The following is a 16,819-nucleotide window of genomic DNA, read 5'->3' as shown; positions in this document are numbered from 1 at the left end:
AACACCACTCTACCCCTTCCTTTGGTGCATCAACACCAGGCCCTTCCTCATCAGTGCCAGCCACTGAAAGGGAGGCCTTGCCAGAGGAACAAGCACCAGGCAACCCCTATGCCTATGCAGCATCAGATCCCCCATCACCACACAAGCAGGGGCATCCGGCAAAGAATCCAGGAAAGTGCGAATGGCAAGACAGCCACCACTGCCAGCAAGTGACCTCTTCCTAACAGAACTCCTTTGTGTGCCACACATTCACTCTGTGGACTGATCCTACACTACCCACCAGTTCCAATAGGAGGAGTACTCTGGATGTTGGACTCCCAATGGTGTGGCATCTACTCCAATGATTACATTCACCATGACTGAGACCTTCACTTTATTATTTTTCTTCTTTTCTGTCAAAATTGTATTTACTGCATCAGTGCTGTAATAAATTCACCAATCACACACTCATTGTATGCTTGCTTAATTTCAGCATTTTGCTAGGTTATGTAGAGATGTAAGACCATGTGACCCATATGATGAAGACATAACATACTTGTGCAAGGAGGGATATTTTACAGGTACACATTGTCCTGCTGCGGATTACAACCATTACACACAAACACATATGTACAAGTGTCTGGTCACACCAAACATTTTTATTCAACTATACAGCGCATAGGCTGTCTATGTGTCTGGACCTTTGTGACATAAGAATGTGTGAGTCATACTGAGTCAAAGTACATGTTCCAGGGTACAGCCCCACAGACAACGCAAGGGAGGGATTTGTCAGACATTGACCTGTAGAGTAGGCAAACATTAAAGTGGATGATGTCAGCGGCTTGAGCCTTATCACATACCACACCAGAGTAATCCAACATCACATAATCCAAGAAACATCCAGATGGCAGTACAACAGTCCCTGATCACAGGGCCATCATAATCCAATGACCATGCGTCTGGTGGTATGACACACACATATGTCAATGTTGTTGCACAGGCACTGTGCCCTGCAATGATGAAACACATCTACAGCTACATACAGGTCATACAAGAACAGTGTTTAGCCAATGTGAAGAGTGAATGACTTGCTCACAATAGATTACTTCATATTTCATGCCCACATGATGACACACATGATGCAATCAGCCCAACATAGCATACAAAACAAGTCCAATCTGCACTTCCGACCTTCCACCCAAACACCGTGCAAGCTGCCTTGGCACAGGTCTCATACACCCCTAATCTGTGACCTACATTACCTGGAACAATCTGTGTCCACTTTGCATGTCAGAACAGCATCACATACCTGCCAATGTCACAACTCTGAAATGCCCACATGAGGATGTCATGGTGAAGGTACCTGTACAAAGACAAAACAATTAGTATAGGCGCGTAAAATACCTAGTACACAAATCACATGGCAAACTACTGGAAATATAATTACATTGTAATGAAGCTGGCACAAACAAAGCAACATCATCAAGGTGGGGATATGTCAAAGGCTAACTCTCCAGGCTGACTTTGACTGAATATTGCAGAGTAACAGCTCCCTATTTGTTGCTAAAACACTGAGCTCCACAAATTCTTACAACTACAGTTCATTGTACAGTCACAGTCATTGCATCACATGACGTACTTACACTCAGGAAAATTAACTGTCGATGAGATCTTCCAGCAAGTCATCTCCTTCCTCTTCACCACAGTCATCCTCACTTGGCATGTCAGAATTTTCACCTAGTGGCACTGCAAGTTCCCCCTCCTCTGGGATGTATGGGATGTTCCTCCGCAGGGCGATGCTGTGGACCATGCAGCATGCCACAGTGATCTGGCACACTTTTCCAGGTGAATAGAGGATGGCTCCACCAGTCCGGTCACAACACCTAAATCTGACCTTCCGGAGCCCAAACGCCTGTGCCACTACCCGTCTTGTTCTTCCATAGGCCTCATTGAAGCAGACTTCCCCTGGCGTAGTTGGGTTTCTCACTGGTGTCAACAAGCAAGGACAGTTCGGATATGCAGATTCTCCTATTAAGGAATGGGACATATGTGCAACAATGAGTCGCTCACTTCATGATTGTAGCACAATGCATTGCACACACACAAACAGGACAGGTGTGACTTACAAACCAGCCAGGCCCTCTCTGGGTACAGTTGTGACACCAGCTGGTGTATGGTGCTGTTCTGCATTATGAAGGAATCATATACTGAAACCAGGTAATGGGCAAAGACAAGTGAAATGTAAAGAACAGACAACTTTCACGTAGATGGAATGGAAGTTCTTTCTGTTGCAATATACTTGTTCATTGGCCTGTGGTACCAAGCCAACATGTGTGCCATCAATGGCCCCCACCACTTGTGGGATGCTTGCAAAACCATAAAAGTCAGCCTTCACACAGGGAAACCAGGTGTTGCAACATTGCTGAGAGGTCATCCTTCAACACCAGACTAAGCATAGGTTGGGGCATACTACCAGATATGATCACTGTATGTTGGAAGGACCCGGTGGCTAGGAAGTTCAATACTGACATGACTTGTACAATGGGTGGTATGCTGCTGGCATAACTAATAGCAGGCATCAGATCTGTCTCCAACTGATGACATAACTCCAATATGTATTGCCTACTCAGACAGCAGAGCAGTATGATATGGTGTTCTTCCATGGTCTAAAGGTCTGGCAGTGGACGGTAGACAGGAGGTTGTCACATTCTCCCTATCCCTGGGGACCTATGTATGACAAGACATGATTTTTAACATTAGTCAGTGTGCTCACAGCAACATACATTCTGCATGTCAATTATATCATGTGCCAAGGCATTTATGAATAGATAGACATGACAACCAGTACACATCACAGCTGCAATTAACACAAGGGTCACATGTGCCCCCCCATGATTTTCTACATATGTGGTCACAACATGTATATGGAGCAAACTCACAGATGTGCAACACAATTGCCACAATGTGACTGGATATCCCTACCGCAAAATGACCATTGGCGTTGGTGGACCGTGCCCCACTGTTAAATGCCATCTATGCCCTGCAACTTACTACAATGGTGTTTGAGAAGTAGGACCTGTTGTGTAGCCATTTTATTTATGGGTCCATACACTTTATTTTAGAAAACTAGGCCTGCCGCAGTGCACTTTAACCTAGACATATTTTATTCAGCTTTGATTGTTATTTTAACAATAGCCACATTTGTGGTCTTGTTTTATTTCTCTTTATCTAGCAGTTTTTTGCCTAGGTCAGCACTGCATTCTTAAACAAGACATTTCTTTCACTCTGCGCTTTTCTCAAGGCTACAGTGAGATACGTTTCCGGTAAACGTGGTAACACTTTGGGGGTTATTCTAACTTTGGAGGAGTGTTAATCCGTCCCAAAAGTGACGGTAAAGTGACGGATATACCACCAGCCGTATTACAAGTTCCATAGGATATAATGGACTCGTAATACGGCTGGTGGTAAATCCGTCACTTTTCCGTCACTTTTGGGACGGATTAACACCTCCTCCAAAGTTAGAATAACCCCCTTTGTCTCTAGTGTTAATAGAAACATACACATCCTTACGTAGGGACATTTTCTCAGAACTTCAGCTGTTTTATTATCAAAACACTTCTCTGTACCATACACGTTAGAGGGAGATTCCTGCCAGATGACCACAACTGTATACTGATTGCTGAACGCTTCGCTACAGCTGCTTATTTAGACTACAGGCCCCTAGCACAGGTATGAGGGATGATGACTTCCCAGGGGAACCTGAAGGGCAGAACTAGAGCTTAACTTGCTGTGCTCTAACATAGCCTAGGTAGGAATTATTTGAATGATTCTAGCGACAATATGGTAGCGTTATTTATATGCTTTACTCTCCTTGTCACAATTTTAATCCTGTTATGCTTCATCGTCCCAGTTATTGCAGTACATGCGCTACTATCTAGGATGCAGTTGATTCATTAAAACCTTATTGAAACATATACTGCCTCTGATTGTCCTTGTATATGTGAGACTAATGTAAATGAGAGAAACGGATGCAATCTGAGTGACCACGATTTCCAGGAGGAATCAACTGTGTCATGCACTCGGCTGCCAAAAATTCTTGGTCTTGGGTAGAGATGAGGCACTGCTAGTTACCTGAAGCAAAACCTTGATTAGGCCGACAGGTGTCACCTTTAGTGGGATAGACTCAGTCCTCCACAGTGCAGTTGATGCTGCTACCCAAATCCTGTAGTCTCATTAGAATAATGAGTATCAACGCAACAGATCGACATGACAAGATACGATAAGCATGTTTGTGAGGTCAAACATCCATTTTCACAGGTGTGACGCAGTTTATTTAACCCAATACAGCATTTCAGGCCACCAAAATGGCTGCTGCCTGACCTATTCCAGTGGAAATTAGGAACCGCCCACAACCGCTGGCGGAAGCTGTCATGGTGGTAGGCATTTGCAACCACAGCTGATACAGTGACAGATACAGCCATAGGCTAATGTTGTTGCCAGTGGTGGTTGCGGTTCAATGGCTGTTTGCGGCGGCGGCGACAACCACGTACATGGCGGACGTGACCGCCATGTTCTGCAGATTCATTCACTTGACTCCTGACACTGCTGCCAGGTACACCTCCATGACCTGAGCTGCTGTGTGCTGCGTCTGGGAGCAATCATGCCACATCCCACAGGTGATAGGGCCCCTGCCTTCTCTCCATCAGAGCTGATGAGGCTAGTTAATTAGATCATACCCCGGTATGGACAGCTTTATGGCTCACCAGAGAAGAAGGTAAGTACCTCATGTGCACAATTTTGTATGTACTTCACCATCCTTTCCCTCATCACAGGCTAGAATGTGCCCAGATGTGCCAGTTAGACTACTCATGTGCCTTTTGTTGCAGTCTGTGTGGCATCAATGGGAGGAACAATGTGTGGGTATTGGTGGCCAGTGGCATATGTTAAGTTCAGTAACATTGTGTTGTGTGAGGTTTTTGGGGTCCTAGATCCTCCTTGTGTTGGATGCACATGACTAGGTGAGGAGACATTACTGCCGTCCACTAACATCTCTTTCCTCATGATTGTTATAAACGTCAGACAACATATATGTGCATGACAGCATGAGTTGTGTATGGATGTTGTATGAGTGAGTTGAGAGTCTGGTGAGCAATGTGTATAGTGCCACAGATCTTTCAAACCACATCTGCCCCTGCTAATTTGTTGTATAGAAGACATATCATGAGTCACTCTGGGCTTCAGGTTTCCCCACACACCACATGACAAATTGCTGTTGGCTACATGATGTCCTTTCATGCATGGAAGTGATGGGAATGGAGTATCATGTAGGTTCTGTCAGCTCAGCCTGCAGAGACCAGGGTCTATCACATGTATCTCCCAGTATGGGATCTAGTCTAGGCTGTGGGAGGGTCACTGTGGCTATGCAACTGTTGCACTCTGCCCACTCTTTGTACCCCAGCAGATCCTGTTGTGTTGCCAATATGATGCTTTGGGGCAAAACCTGCCCTGAATGCCTCATTACTTTGACTAGATTAGGAATGGGTTCAGAGATGAATCATTCATCTAATCCATAAGTACATTTAACATCATTGGCAAGTGTATCTTAGACTCATGACACATCCCTTACTCCTACAGCTCTCTTGTCACCTTCACACAGGTCATATTTGTCTTGCTCAGGCATATTGCACAACCAACAGTCCCACAGTACAGACAGTGTGTTGATTCCTGGGAGGACATGATATGTGAGTCAGTAGCTTGGTCACATTGCAGAAACTGTACAATGCATGACTTTGTTTGTTGAATGCCATCACTGTAGGATGGACACATATGTCCAAAGAAGTGTTCTGTGGTACAGATACATAGCACAGAATCCCACGCCCACTTGAAGTGGCATGAGTCTGCAGTTGTTAGGCCACATGTCCACACATGGACGATTAATACACTTTCTGTACCCACCATGACAGACCCTTGCTTGTTACTCATATGTAATGTTGACGTTTGTACTCTGGCAGTTGCCTATAGGGACTGCATGCAGTGAGTCATTCTCCATTAATTCCTAAGGAGTTTACTCTTCAGAAGACACATTTGTGTGTAGTGTTTCATAGTGGCTCACATCACAGTACAGGTTGCTAGAACCTGGGCTACCTGATGTCATTAAGCTTGCTCAGTCATCGTAGGCCCTGAGCAGGATAGTGGGTTAGTCTGCAGATGCAAATTTATATGTCTGTGGTCATGTCCCAAGTATTGGCTTGTGTGTTTCACACTTGGGCAGTATTGGCAAATAGAAAAGTCCTAGATTGATATTACTGACATGTAGGTGACTCAAACATTTGTAATAAAGCTTGTGATTATAATTTATTGATTTGTCTTTTGCATCTATGCAGGTCAACACCCATCAAAAGAAAGAACTTTGAGACCCATCGCCAAGAATGTGCGGACCCTGGGGGTCCACAGCCAGTGGAGCACCAACTGTAGGAAAAGGTGAGAGGATCTGAGATGCTGGACCCGGAAAATAGCAGAAATCCAGCTGGGGCTGTCCTCCCACATGGGCGGGATGCCCACGGAACCATGATCCCCTTAACTACCTACATTCTGGTGGTGGCCTACCCAGACCTTCATGGGAGTTTGAGGACAACACAGCAACTGCAAGGAGGTGAAAACAGGGCATATTCCTGCCTGTCACATTGCCAAGTGAATTTGCTAGGTTCTGACAACTCCCCCTGACAGTTAGGGATGAATCATGTGTAACACAGTAATTGGGTGATTGTGTAAACATGTCATGTGTTGAATACTGATGTGCCTTGCCTATTGGCCAAGGGACCTCGAACACAACTGTATAAATCCACAAACAACTTTCTCTCCAGGAACAGCATATGGCAGTGTACAGTAATCAATCAAGTACTGTTTGCTGTTGTAGTGTGTGTAAATTCTATGCAACAGACCACTAATCCTCAATACTACAGGCCAAATGAAAAAAGTGATGAATCACTGTCCTGAACCAAGTGTCTGGGTAAATTAGTATAGTGGTACCAGCCACCAAGAAGTTAGTTGTCTTCAGTGTGTGACGGGTACTGGTGCCTCACGGCAGTCTGTAATGAGAAGATGGCCATTATACATGTGACAGAGCGTACTTTGGGTGCAGATACAGATCAATACTTTCCCTTGGTAAGTGTGGAATGTTCATTGACATGATTTGTGTGCCATCACTATTGCCAACACTCCTTGTGCCTACATGTCAGCATGTGTCCCTTTCTCATTAGCAAAACAATGTTAAGATGCTGTTTCATGTATGGTCTACCTGTGTTGATCGAATTATAGCTGTGTCTCTCACATATTTGTGCATGGCAACCTGTATGTCAAATAAGCCATTTACAATGGGGGTGCATTTCATGTTGTGACACATACAAAAGTGTGTCACCGTTGTTTATTGGCTGACACATTCCCTCATGCATCATAGCATGTCACTTGGCATGTACAACTGTAGTAGCAATAGGGACATGACAGGTAGGCCTGGTGTTTTAACCCACAATGGGAATTTCTACATCACTGATGTGGCAGCATGTAGCAAAGTGAACTGCACATGTGTAATGGGTAAGGTTTGGAAACTGATCGTTGGCATGCATCATGGTGTGACTTTCAGTTGTGTTGGGTACATGTATTCATCCACAGACAGACATCTGGGTCTGCATTACCAAAACAGAGACAATGATATAGCTTTCAAATGGGCAACATGTTGAGGGCCTTCAACAAGTACTTGCAAATCTCAGGGCCTCGCCAACATCCAAGGAACTAATGGCATCTACTGATGCACTCAAAGTATGTCATTTTAAGAGGTACCAGGCATTAGTGGTGAATACCGTGAGGCTTGCTGATTCATTGTGTTGTGGACTTTGGGAACATCTCTCCCTGACATGTTGCACATAATGTCTACAGTGTCCATTTCCATGACCCATGTGTGGCCTATCTGAGCAACATTAGTACTACCTCCATGAATCTATTGGGACAAATATCACTTGGTGAAGTGAGCATTGTGGTACTTGTACTCATGTGACATGAGTATTTGCATGTCACCTTCTCCAGGATATTGTGCCTTTGTCAGCAACATGGCAGGATTTTGAAGCATCATTTATTATTGTTCAGTCATAATGTATGTGACAAATAGATGTCTGTATGAACTTGTGTGGGATCTGTGGGAATGGAGTTCGCATTGGCTTACTATTGTATGACAACAGTTAACTGAGGTCTGCTCCATTGGGTGATGAGGTTTTCTACTAGTTCAGTGGTTACTGTGATTGCACAACTTCAGCCATGCAATTGTAATTGTCAAAGATCCTCATTTTCCTATGGGCCACTGTTGACAGTTCAGATGGCATGCATGCATATGGTATGGCACATGTAGGGGCCACTTAGATGGAGTTTGTTTCTGGAGCCTACTTGACATCATGGTAATGTTTGCTAATCAGAACTGTGGTTCAAGTGTTATCATGGCCATGTGATGACCCTATTTCTCTCTGTATTTGCAGCATCAGCACTGGGAAGGGAAGGAGACTGGCCAACATCACACGCACCCATGGCGTTAACATCATCTCTACGATGACGACACCTAGCTCGTACTATACCTTACAGACAACGCCTCCACCTCACAAATCAACTTCCAAAATACTATGACCGAAATTGCCACCTAGATGAGGACCAACTGCCTCAAGCTTAATTCGGGCAAGACTTAGATCCTCATCTTCGTGATCAAGCCCTCGCTGTGGGACGACACATGGTGGCCTATCGCCCTAGGCCCTGCTCCAAAGCCCACCAACTACACATGCAACCTCAGCATCATTCTGGACACCCAACTCACCATGAAACCACAGACCAATGCCGTCTCCTCAATCTGCTTCCACATCCTCTGCATGCTCAGCAAGATCTTCCGATGGATTCACATTTTGACCAAGAACACAGTTACCCAGGCCCTCATCTCTAGCTGCCTCCACTACTGCAACACTCTCTAAACCAGAACAGTGAAACAACTCACGAACCACCTCCAGACCATCCAGAACACAGCAGCAAGACTTGTCTACGAACTACCCAGAAGAACCAGCATCTCTCCCCACCTTAGTGCCCTCCACTGACTCGCTGTCCAGCAAAGATGCCAATTCAGGCTCCTCACTCACACCTACAAGGTCCTCCACGACACCGGAACCTGTCTACATCAACAAACGCATCACATTCTACTGACCTACCAGAGATCTCTTCTCCGCTAACCTCGTCCTGGACACCGTCTCCTTTATCCGCCAGGTACACCTTGGAGGTTGCTAATTCTCCCACCTCGCTTTCAAGTCCTGGAGCAACCTTCATCAGTGCACCTCCCCTTCCATGGAAGACTTAAGAAGACAGCTCAGGACTGGCTATTTGACCACCATCACCAGCCAGCCAAGGCTCGCAGTCTCCTCCCAGCGCCTGGAGACCCACCAGGTGAGAAGCTGCGCTCTGCAAACACCGGTATGTATGAGCGAACAACGCATGCACTTACCATGCATGACTTTACAACACAGTAAGTACAACACACGGCCATAACCATGCATGCACCTACCACTAAATTTTTTTACCACCCATATTCCTTTGCCATGCATGCCTTTACTATGAAATATCCATAGTAAAGGCATGGTTGGTAAAGAAATATGCATGGTAAAAAGTAGAGGTAAGTATAAAACACAGTATATATATATATATATATATATATATATATATATATATATACATATCAGTAGATATATATACATACACACACCTTTCCACTCAAAAACCCTACCTACCCTAAACCATAAAAATTACCTTACCACCACAAATCCCATACCCACCCTATAACCTAAATATGCCCTTACCCCAAATCCCATAACCACCCTAAAACCTAAAAATTCCCCTGCCACCCCAAAACCCATACCCACCCTTGAACCTAAAAATGCCCTTACCACCCCAAAACCCATACCCACCCTAAAACCTAAAAATACTGTTGGGTCTGTATGTTAATGTGCCGGTGCATAGAATTGTATGCACAAGGCATATGACAGGATTTGTGAGGTAATGGAATGTTGGTCGTAACGGTTACAGGAGGCTACCGGGCCAGTCGTGTACTTCCATGCTCAATAAACACATTGCTAAACTTACATGGTGGAGCTTCATCATTTCATTGAAGATCGACGTTTCAAATACCTTAACAGCCCAAAACCCATACCCACCCTAAAACCTAAAAATGCCCTTACCACCCCAAAACCCACACCCATCCTAAAACCTAAAAATGCCCTTGCACCCTAAAAAGCCATACCCATCCTAAAATCTAAAAATGCTCTTCCCACCCCAAAACCCGAAATCCACCCTAAAACCTAAAAATGCCCTTGCCACCCCTAAACCCAAACCCACCCTAAAACCTAAAAATGCCCTTTCCACCAATAACCATTACTCAGCCTAAACCCTGTATGTATCACTGAAACTACTTAATAATTACCTGTTCTTACCCTTAGAACCTTTACCACGCATACACCTTTACCATTCATGCCTTTACAATGAAATTTGTTGTCAATGCATGTGTGATAAAGGTATATTGGTGGTAAAGGCATGCGTGGTAAAGCCATGTGTGGTAAACGCACATGAGTGGTAAAGGCTTTGTGGTAATTGCATTGTGTTGCATTTGCCATGTTGTAAGTGATGTTTCCCCAAAAAAAGTTGGCAGGGCACAGCTGAGTGAGGAAGCATCTGGCAACATGACCTCGGGTCAAGACACCATGAACACAGAGGGACCCAGTGGCATAGAGGGTTAGGGGAGTGCCACGGGAGAGACCGGAACATCATCTTCATCGTTGGAATCTTCCTCCAGTGGACACTCCCTAGTGATGGTGGACCCATCAGGGAATACCCCTGTACCATCTTTGTCTGCCACCCCCATTTGATCACTGTCCTCCCTGTTGCTCCCCACCCAGGAGCACCTCTGCCATACCCCATGTTACCCCTGCTGCCCTCATTGAGGAGGCTAGTGACCTCCTGAGAAGTGGGTGAGACAGCCATTGTGAATGCTATCCAGGGATTGGCAACCCAACTGCAGCAGACTAATGCATTCCTGGAAGGCATTCATGGTGCAATGTCTGGCCTACAGAGATCTTGTCAGGTTCTGGCCTCCACACTGATGGCAGCCAGTAACCTCCCCACCTTCTGTCCCCTCTCCACCTCCCTCCTCTCAATCCAAATCCCCTATTCCTCTACCTATCCCACACACACAGACTGATCCACATGCACCCACCTCAACACACAAGAGCAGTGCACACAGACACAAGCACCACCAAACACACTGGCACGCAGGCAAACAACAGACACCTACAGACACAACATCAGTCCACACTTCTTCAGACACCACCATCACCCCCATAGTCCCACACACAACATCAAACATACCCACAGGCACCACCACAACAGTCAGTTACACACCAACCACACCCAGCATACCCACAGACACCACCCCAACAGACACACAGACATCTACCACAACCACCATACCTGCAGACACCACCCAAACAGACACACAGACATTCACCACATCCAGCATACCTGCAGAAACAACCCCAACAGACACAGACATCCACCACTCCATCCCCCAGCACCTCCACCTCCCAAGCCCCCAAGACACACAAAGTCACACACTCACCTACGCCTACCACCAACAGACACCATTCAAACGTAAGCATACTTCCCACATGCATACTCCCAGGACATCCACACCATCACAGCAGACAACCACTCCCTCGACCTCCAAATCCCCACACCCTTCCGCTGACCATCCCCATGTACCTAAGAATTTTTTCAGTTTGACCTTGATTTTCTCCCTGTTCGCTCCAACCCCGTCCCAAAGCCAAGAGGCCCCGACCCACCTACCTGCCCCTCCCTTCCACATCCAAGTCCCCCCCTGTCATACATGCCCTCCTGAAAGCACCCAGACCCCTCCCCACTAGAGAAGCCCACCTCTCCCAAAAAGTAGTCCACCCCTCCCAAACCTAAGACCAAACCCACCCCTCCTAAATCTGACACCCCCCAAAAGATGATCCCTGAGGTGCCTGCCTGATCATGTGATGCCCTTTCCTGTGGAGGCTTTCTTGCAGTTAGGAGTCAAGTGACAGCACAATGATGTGCCTGTGCAGGAACATATAGACTTGCAAATGGCCTTGGACTTCACAAAATGTACATTTAATAAACCCAAACAGTTGGGTTATTTTGGTACACGTTTGTCCTGCAATTCCTTTTCTACCTTTATGTTGTTCGTGAGTGACTTGTGTTGTCTGCCTACACTTGTGTGTGTTTCAGCCTGCTTGCTGATCCATTTGCTATGGTTTGCTGTATCTGACTTTGTGGTCAGTGCTGGTGTCCCCCAAGACAAGGGTATATGTTAACTGTATGAATATGTGGGTGTAAATGGAATGGTGTCATGGTATTGTGTACTGTTTGTTCTGGTGAGTATTTCTTCTTGTCTTGTCCAATGTGAGCATGTATGGTGTTAGACTTGTCCCCCTAATAAGGATTATGGATTAATCTACTGTGTGGCAGATTGAGTTTTGATAGTGCTGACACAGAGTGTGTTAAATGGTGCTACCTTGGTTTGTATTTGACTGTGCACTTGTCCATTTAGCTGTGTGTACCTTGCAGCCACTTCATGCAGATGTATGCCCCATGCAGTTGGAGTTGTATGTGCTTTGTTGACCTGCACTTCCATATTGTTCAGATAGGCATGTGATTTGGGTCTAGTATTGTTTGCTCCTGATATACCTGAAGGGCCATTTCATGTGCAAATGTAGTTTAAGGGGCATGCACAAAGTGATATTTGTCCCAGTGCAGCCTCTTTCCCTGATTGTTCCTGATGGCCCATCCCTATTGTGCAAGTATTGTTTGCATAGTGAGGTTTGTATATTTGTCTCTCTGTCTATTGTGCATCCCATTGTCCTTCCATTGTGTTGCAATGTGGATGATACGTGTGTCCATTGCAGGGCTTTTTACTGGGAGTGGTGTTTGTGTTCAATGCAACATCCATATATATGCCTGTTGAATGTGATAACAGTCCATGGCATATGAAGAATGTGAGTGTGTGAGTTGTATATGGAGATGTGATGGTGTGTTGTTGGTGGTGTGTGAGGCAATATTGTGTACACTTCACTGTGTACACTTCACTGAGGTTAGCGGACGTCTGTTTTTTGGTAGTGTTGCATGCAGTGTATGTGACCTGCCCAAAGGGGTGTTTTGTGACTGTGATTGTGTCCTTCTTTGTGTCCGATTCTGACACGGGACACAATGATAAGTCTACTTGGTGCCCATAGCCTGATCCCCCATATGATGTGGCTGACGGTGCAATGACCAATTGGTGAGCGTAATTACACAGATAGTTGTATGCACTTATGGTCGGTTGCGCCCATGACAGCATGGATTTTGTGCTCCATCGATAATCAACAACTGTGGCAGGACATGTGTGATGGGTTCCATGGTGGCACCGGACATTTGAGGTTGCCTGCAGGTGAGTGTCTCCCTTTATACTCCCCGTTTCTGCCTGCTGAGACATTGGGGTTGGACCGATACGGTCACATTGGCAGTGTGCAGCCTCATAATGTATCCGGAAGAAGCACAGTCTTGTGCTTCCTCGTGACTGCTGTGGTCTGTGCTGCCTGGCTGTACCGACAGGACCGCAGCAGTCTTTGCTCCATAGGCCCACCTGACCTGTAATACGGCAGTCTGATCGCCAACCCAACAGCGGTCAGACCACTAATGTCGCCATGGCAGTCCATGGAACACCAAACTTATAATGAGGCCCTAAGTCTTTAATGTCACATGCCTGGAAAAAGCAGTTCTGAATCGTCAATCTTAGATACTGTGTACTACAACACGGGGGCCCTTACGGTCAATGCTCAGAAAATTGTGGCTAGTGAGTTCAATTGTAAATTTGAGCCATTGAGCATTCACATTGATGACCTTAACAGCGATGAAAACCAGGTCCGGTCAGTACCTGGGTTGACTCTTTCCCCTATTAAGAAATGGTTAGCAGTAGCAGGTCGGTTATATGCATTTACATAATAATAGGAAGAGTATAAGATGGGATGTGAGGAAATATAAGACTGATATACCACTTCTGGAGGTCGCAATGACAAAACACGGCACAATCATACTGAATTTTTGTGACTGGGAACAGCGATACCATATTGACAGCATTTGGTTCCATGATGAAAGATCTGGAGCAACTGTGGTCAAAACTGGTTGAGGCTAAGACAGCTCCCTATAGCAGAGGTAATTGAACCAGTAATAGGTATATATTGTTGATGCCGAATGCTATCTGTGAAAATAACTGTTTCACAAGCTTTGATCCTACGACATCGCAGCTTACAGAGTGAAGCACACTTCCAGTCATGCAGGTGAGACTGTAAATATCTCTTAAACAGTGAGAAACTGACATTCTAAAAAGTTTTATGAGAGGAGCTAGGAGAGTGCTCTTCTATGAGAAACACAAAAAGATTCTGGGAGGTTGGGGACCAAACTTGTTAAACTGTCACATTGGTCCAGATGTTTTTTTGTATAAGGCTGATAACTCTGTCACCCCTACTCCTAATTCACTTAGTGAGGCTATGAATACGGGGAGCCCTGTATTGAATATCCTGGTGCCCAAAGTAAAATGGGCTATAAAAAGAATGAAAAAGCATAAGGCTCCAGGTCCAGACCTAGTGCCTGGCCATATCTATCAGGAGGATCAGGGAATATGGGCCAGCATTCTCACCAAATTATGCAACTTGATAATAGCAATTAACCAGGTTCCACCATCATGGCATTCAGCTGTTCTAGTGCCCATATTTAAGAAATGTGATTGTGGTAATCACTCTAATTACTACCCAGTTTTTCTTTTAGACGGGGCAGGGAAAACACTTGGGAAGGTTCTCTTAAATAGTTTGCAAGCCTGGGTAGATCGTGGGAATATATCAACAGAGGCTTAGACTGGTTTTAGAGCATGGGTTAGGACTATCGACCAGGCAATATGCCAGTACATGATCTCGTATAAGAACACAATTAAAAGGAAATGTCCATTATATCTAACCTTCATTGACCTTAAGGCAGCCTTCGATCTTGAAGATCGAGAGAAACTATGGCGCTCTTTAATAGAGATAGGGGCTGACACCAAATCAGTACACTCCATAGTCGCACTCCACAAGGATAATACCGCTAGGGTCAGGTATGGACCACAGCGGGAAGGCACTGAAACCTTCCCCGTAGAAGAGGGTATTCTCCGGGGTTGTATGTTAGCCCCTTTTCTCTTCAGTCTATACCTAAACAATGTAGTGGAATAGCTGCTCAAAGACCACATTGACATCCCCATTATAGCAAGGATAAAGGTCCTGATATTCCGATTCACGGACGAAGCAGTCTTATTGACACAGATCGAAAATACAATCCACAGTCTACTTGTGAGGTTTGTGGACTATTGCAAAAAGAAGTCCCTGGGAATTAACTGCAACAAGACAAAGAGCATGGGTCTCGGACCACCCCCAAGTCTCAAGTGGAAAATGAGTCTAGATTACTAGAGGATATGGTTTACTGAGGACCTGATGTCAAACTGTTGCGTACACAAAGCAATTACAATTTTAAATCAGACCTCTGGTGCAGTTTTAACATTTAGGCATAAGGCAGGTGTCAAAAGTATCATAACCATTCTGCAAATCTATAGACAGAAGGCGGTAGCAGCACCACTTTATGGGGACGTGCTCTGGGGATATTAGAATGTAAACATACTACAAGTGGCTGAGAATAATTTTCGCAGATCCTTGCTAAGACTGGGCCCTGGCACCCCACTGTTGGCACTTTACACGGAGCTTAGGCACACACCAATAATTATGTCTGTAGTGATGTCTTATTTAGAATCTTATTGCTTGTCAAAAGATGGCCCATGTGTTCTTCTTGCTGTTTGTCACTATACGAGTGCCTTTCAATACTGTTTTTTTATTGTAGTAGTAGTTTAATCCAATCATCCTGTTTGAATGTATGCCTATTATGTTTAGTGGCTGTTCGCTTTTTGTTTATTTGTATAAAAACGGATGTGGTATGTGTTTGTATCATACGTATGAAGCTCTCAGCAGCTGCTCACGACGTTGAGGATTCCATGTGAGGTAATGGAATTTCAACAGCTTCAGCTGTAGCAGAGGAAAGCAAAGATTGTGCAGTGGCTGCTCTCCATCCTTTGGAACAAAATACTTAAAACAGTGTACTGCTGTGAGATCATTTCTTTGCACACCACACATGGCACCAACTCTCTCTTTCAAAACATTCTCTGCTGGAAAAAAGTGCAACTGTTCCTGCCCAAAGCTGGCTTCAGAACGACAGTGCATGCATTAGCCCGCTTCAGTCCGGCTGGAAGCAATACCCTGCCAGTGGTCTCCTTGACACCACATTGGCCTTACTGAGAGGTATCCTACATCCATGCAACAGGTTGTCTCATTGAAAGACTGAAAAATATTCAAACACATTATTGGCTCCCCCTGCAGCCCACATCACCTTGATGACTAGCTTTATCGCCTATAAGGGTATCACTGCATAACTCATCAAGAACGCATCTCAACATAAAGTTTCAAAACAGGACCAAGGATTTCACTAGACTAGAGGTAAAGAGAAGCAAGTAGGAAAAGAACACAATGAAGGCCTTCTCTACTTACACAGTCCACCTTCCTGCAGTTCAGAAATAAACCTAACACACATCTATTCAAGGAGCCCTTCCACCCAATAAGCATACACGCTCCCTACGCACTTGCTTGCACATTATTACTACCTGTACATACATTTACAA

Source organism: Pleurodeles waltl, chromosome 7 (genome assembly GCF_031143425.1).
Source record: "Pleurodeles waltl isolate 20211129_DDA chromosome 7, aPleWal1.hap1.20221129, whole genome shotgun sequence".
NCBI lineage: Eukaryota > Metazoa > Chordata > Amphibia > Caudata > Salamandridae > Pleurodeles > Pleurodeles waltl.
The sequence above is the reverse complement of the archived record's forward strand: the minus strand, read 5'-3'. Positions refer to the sequence as shown.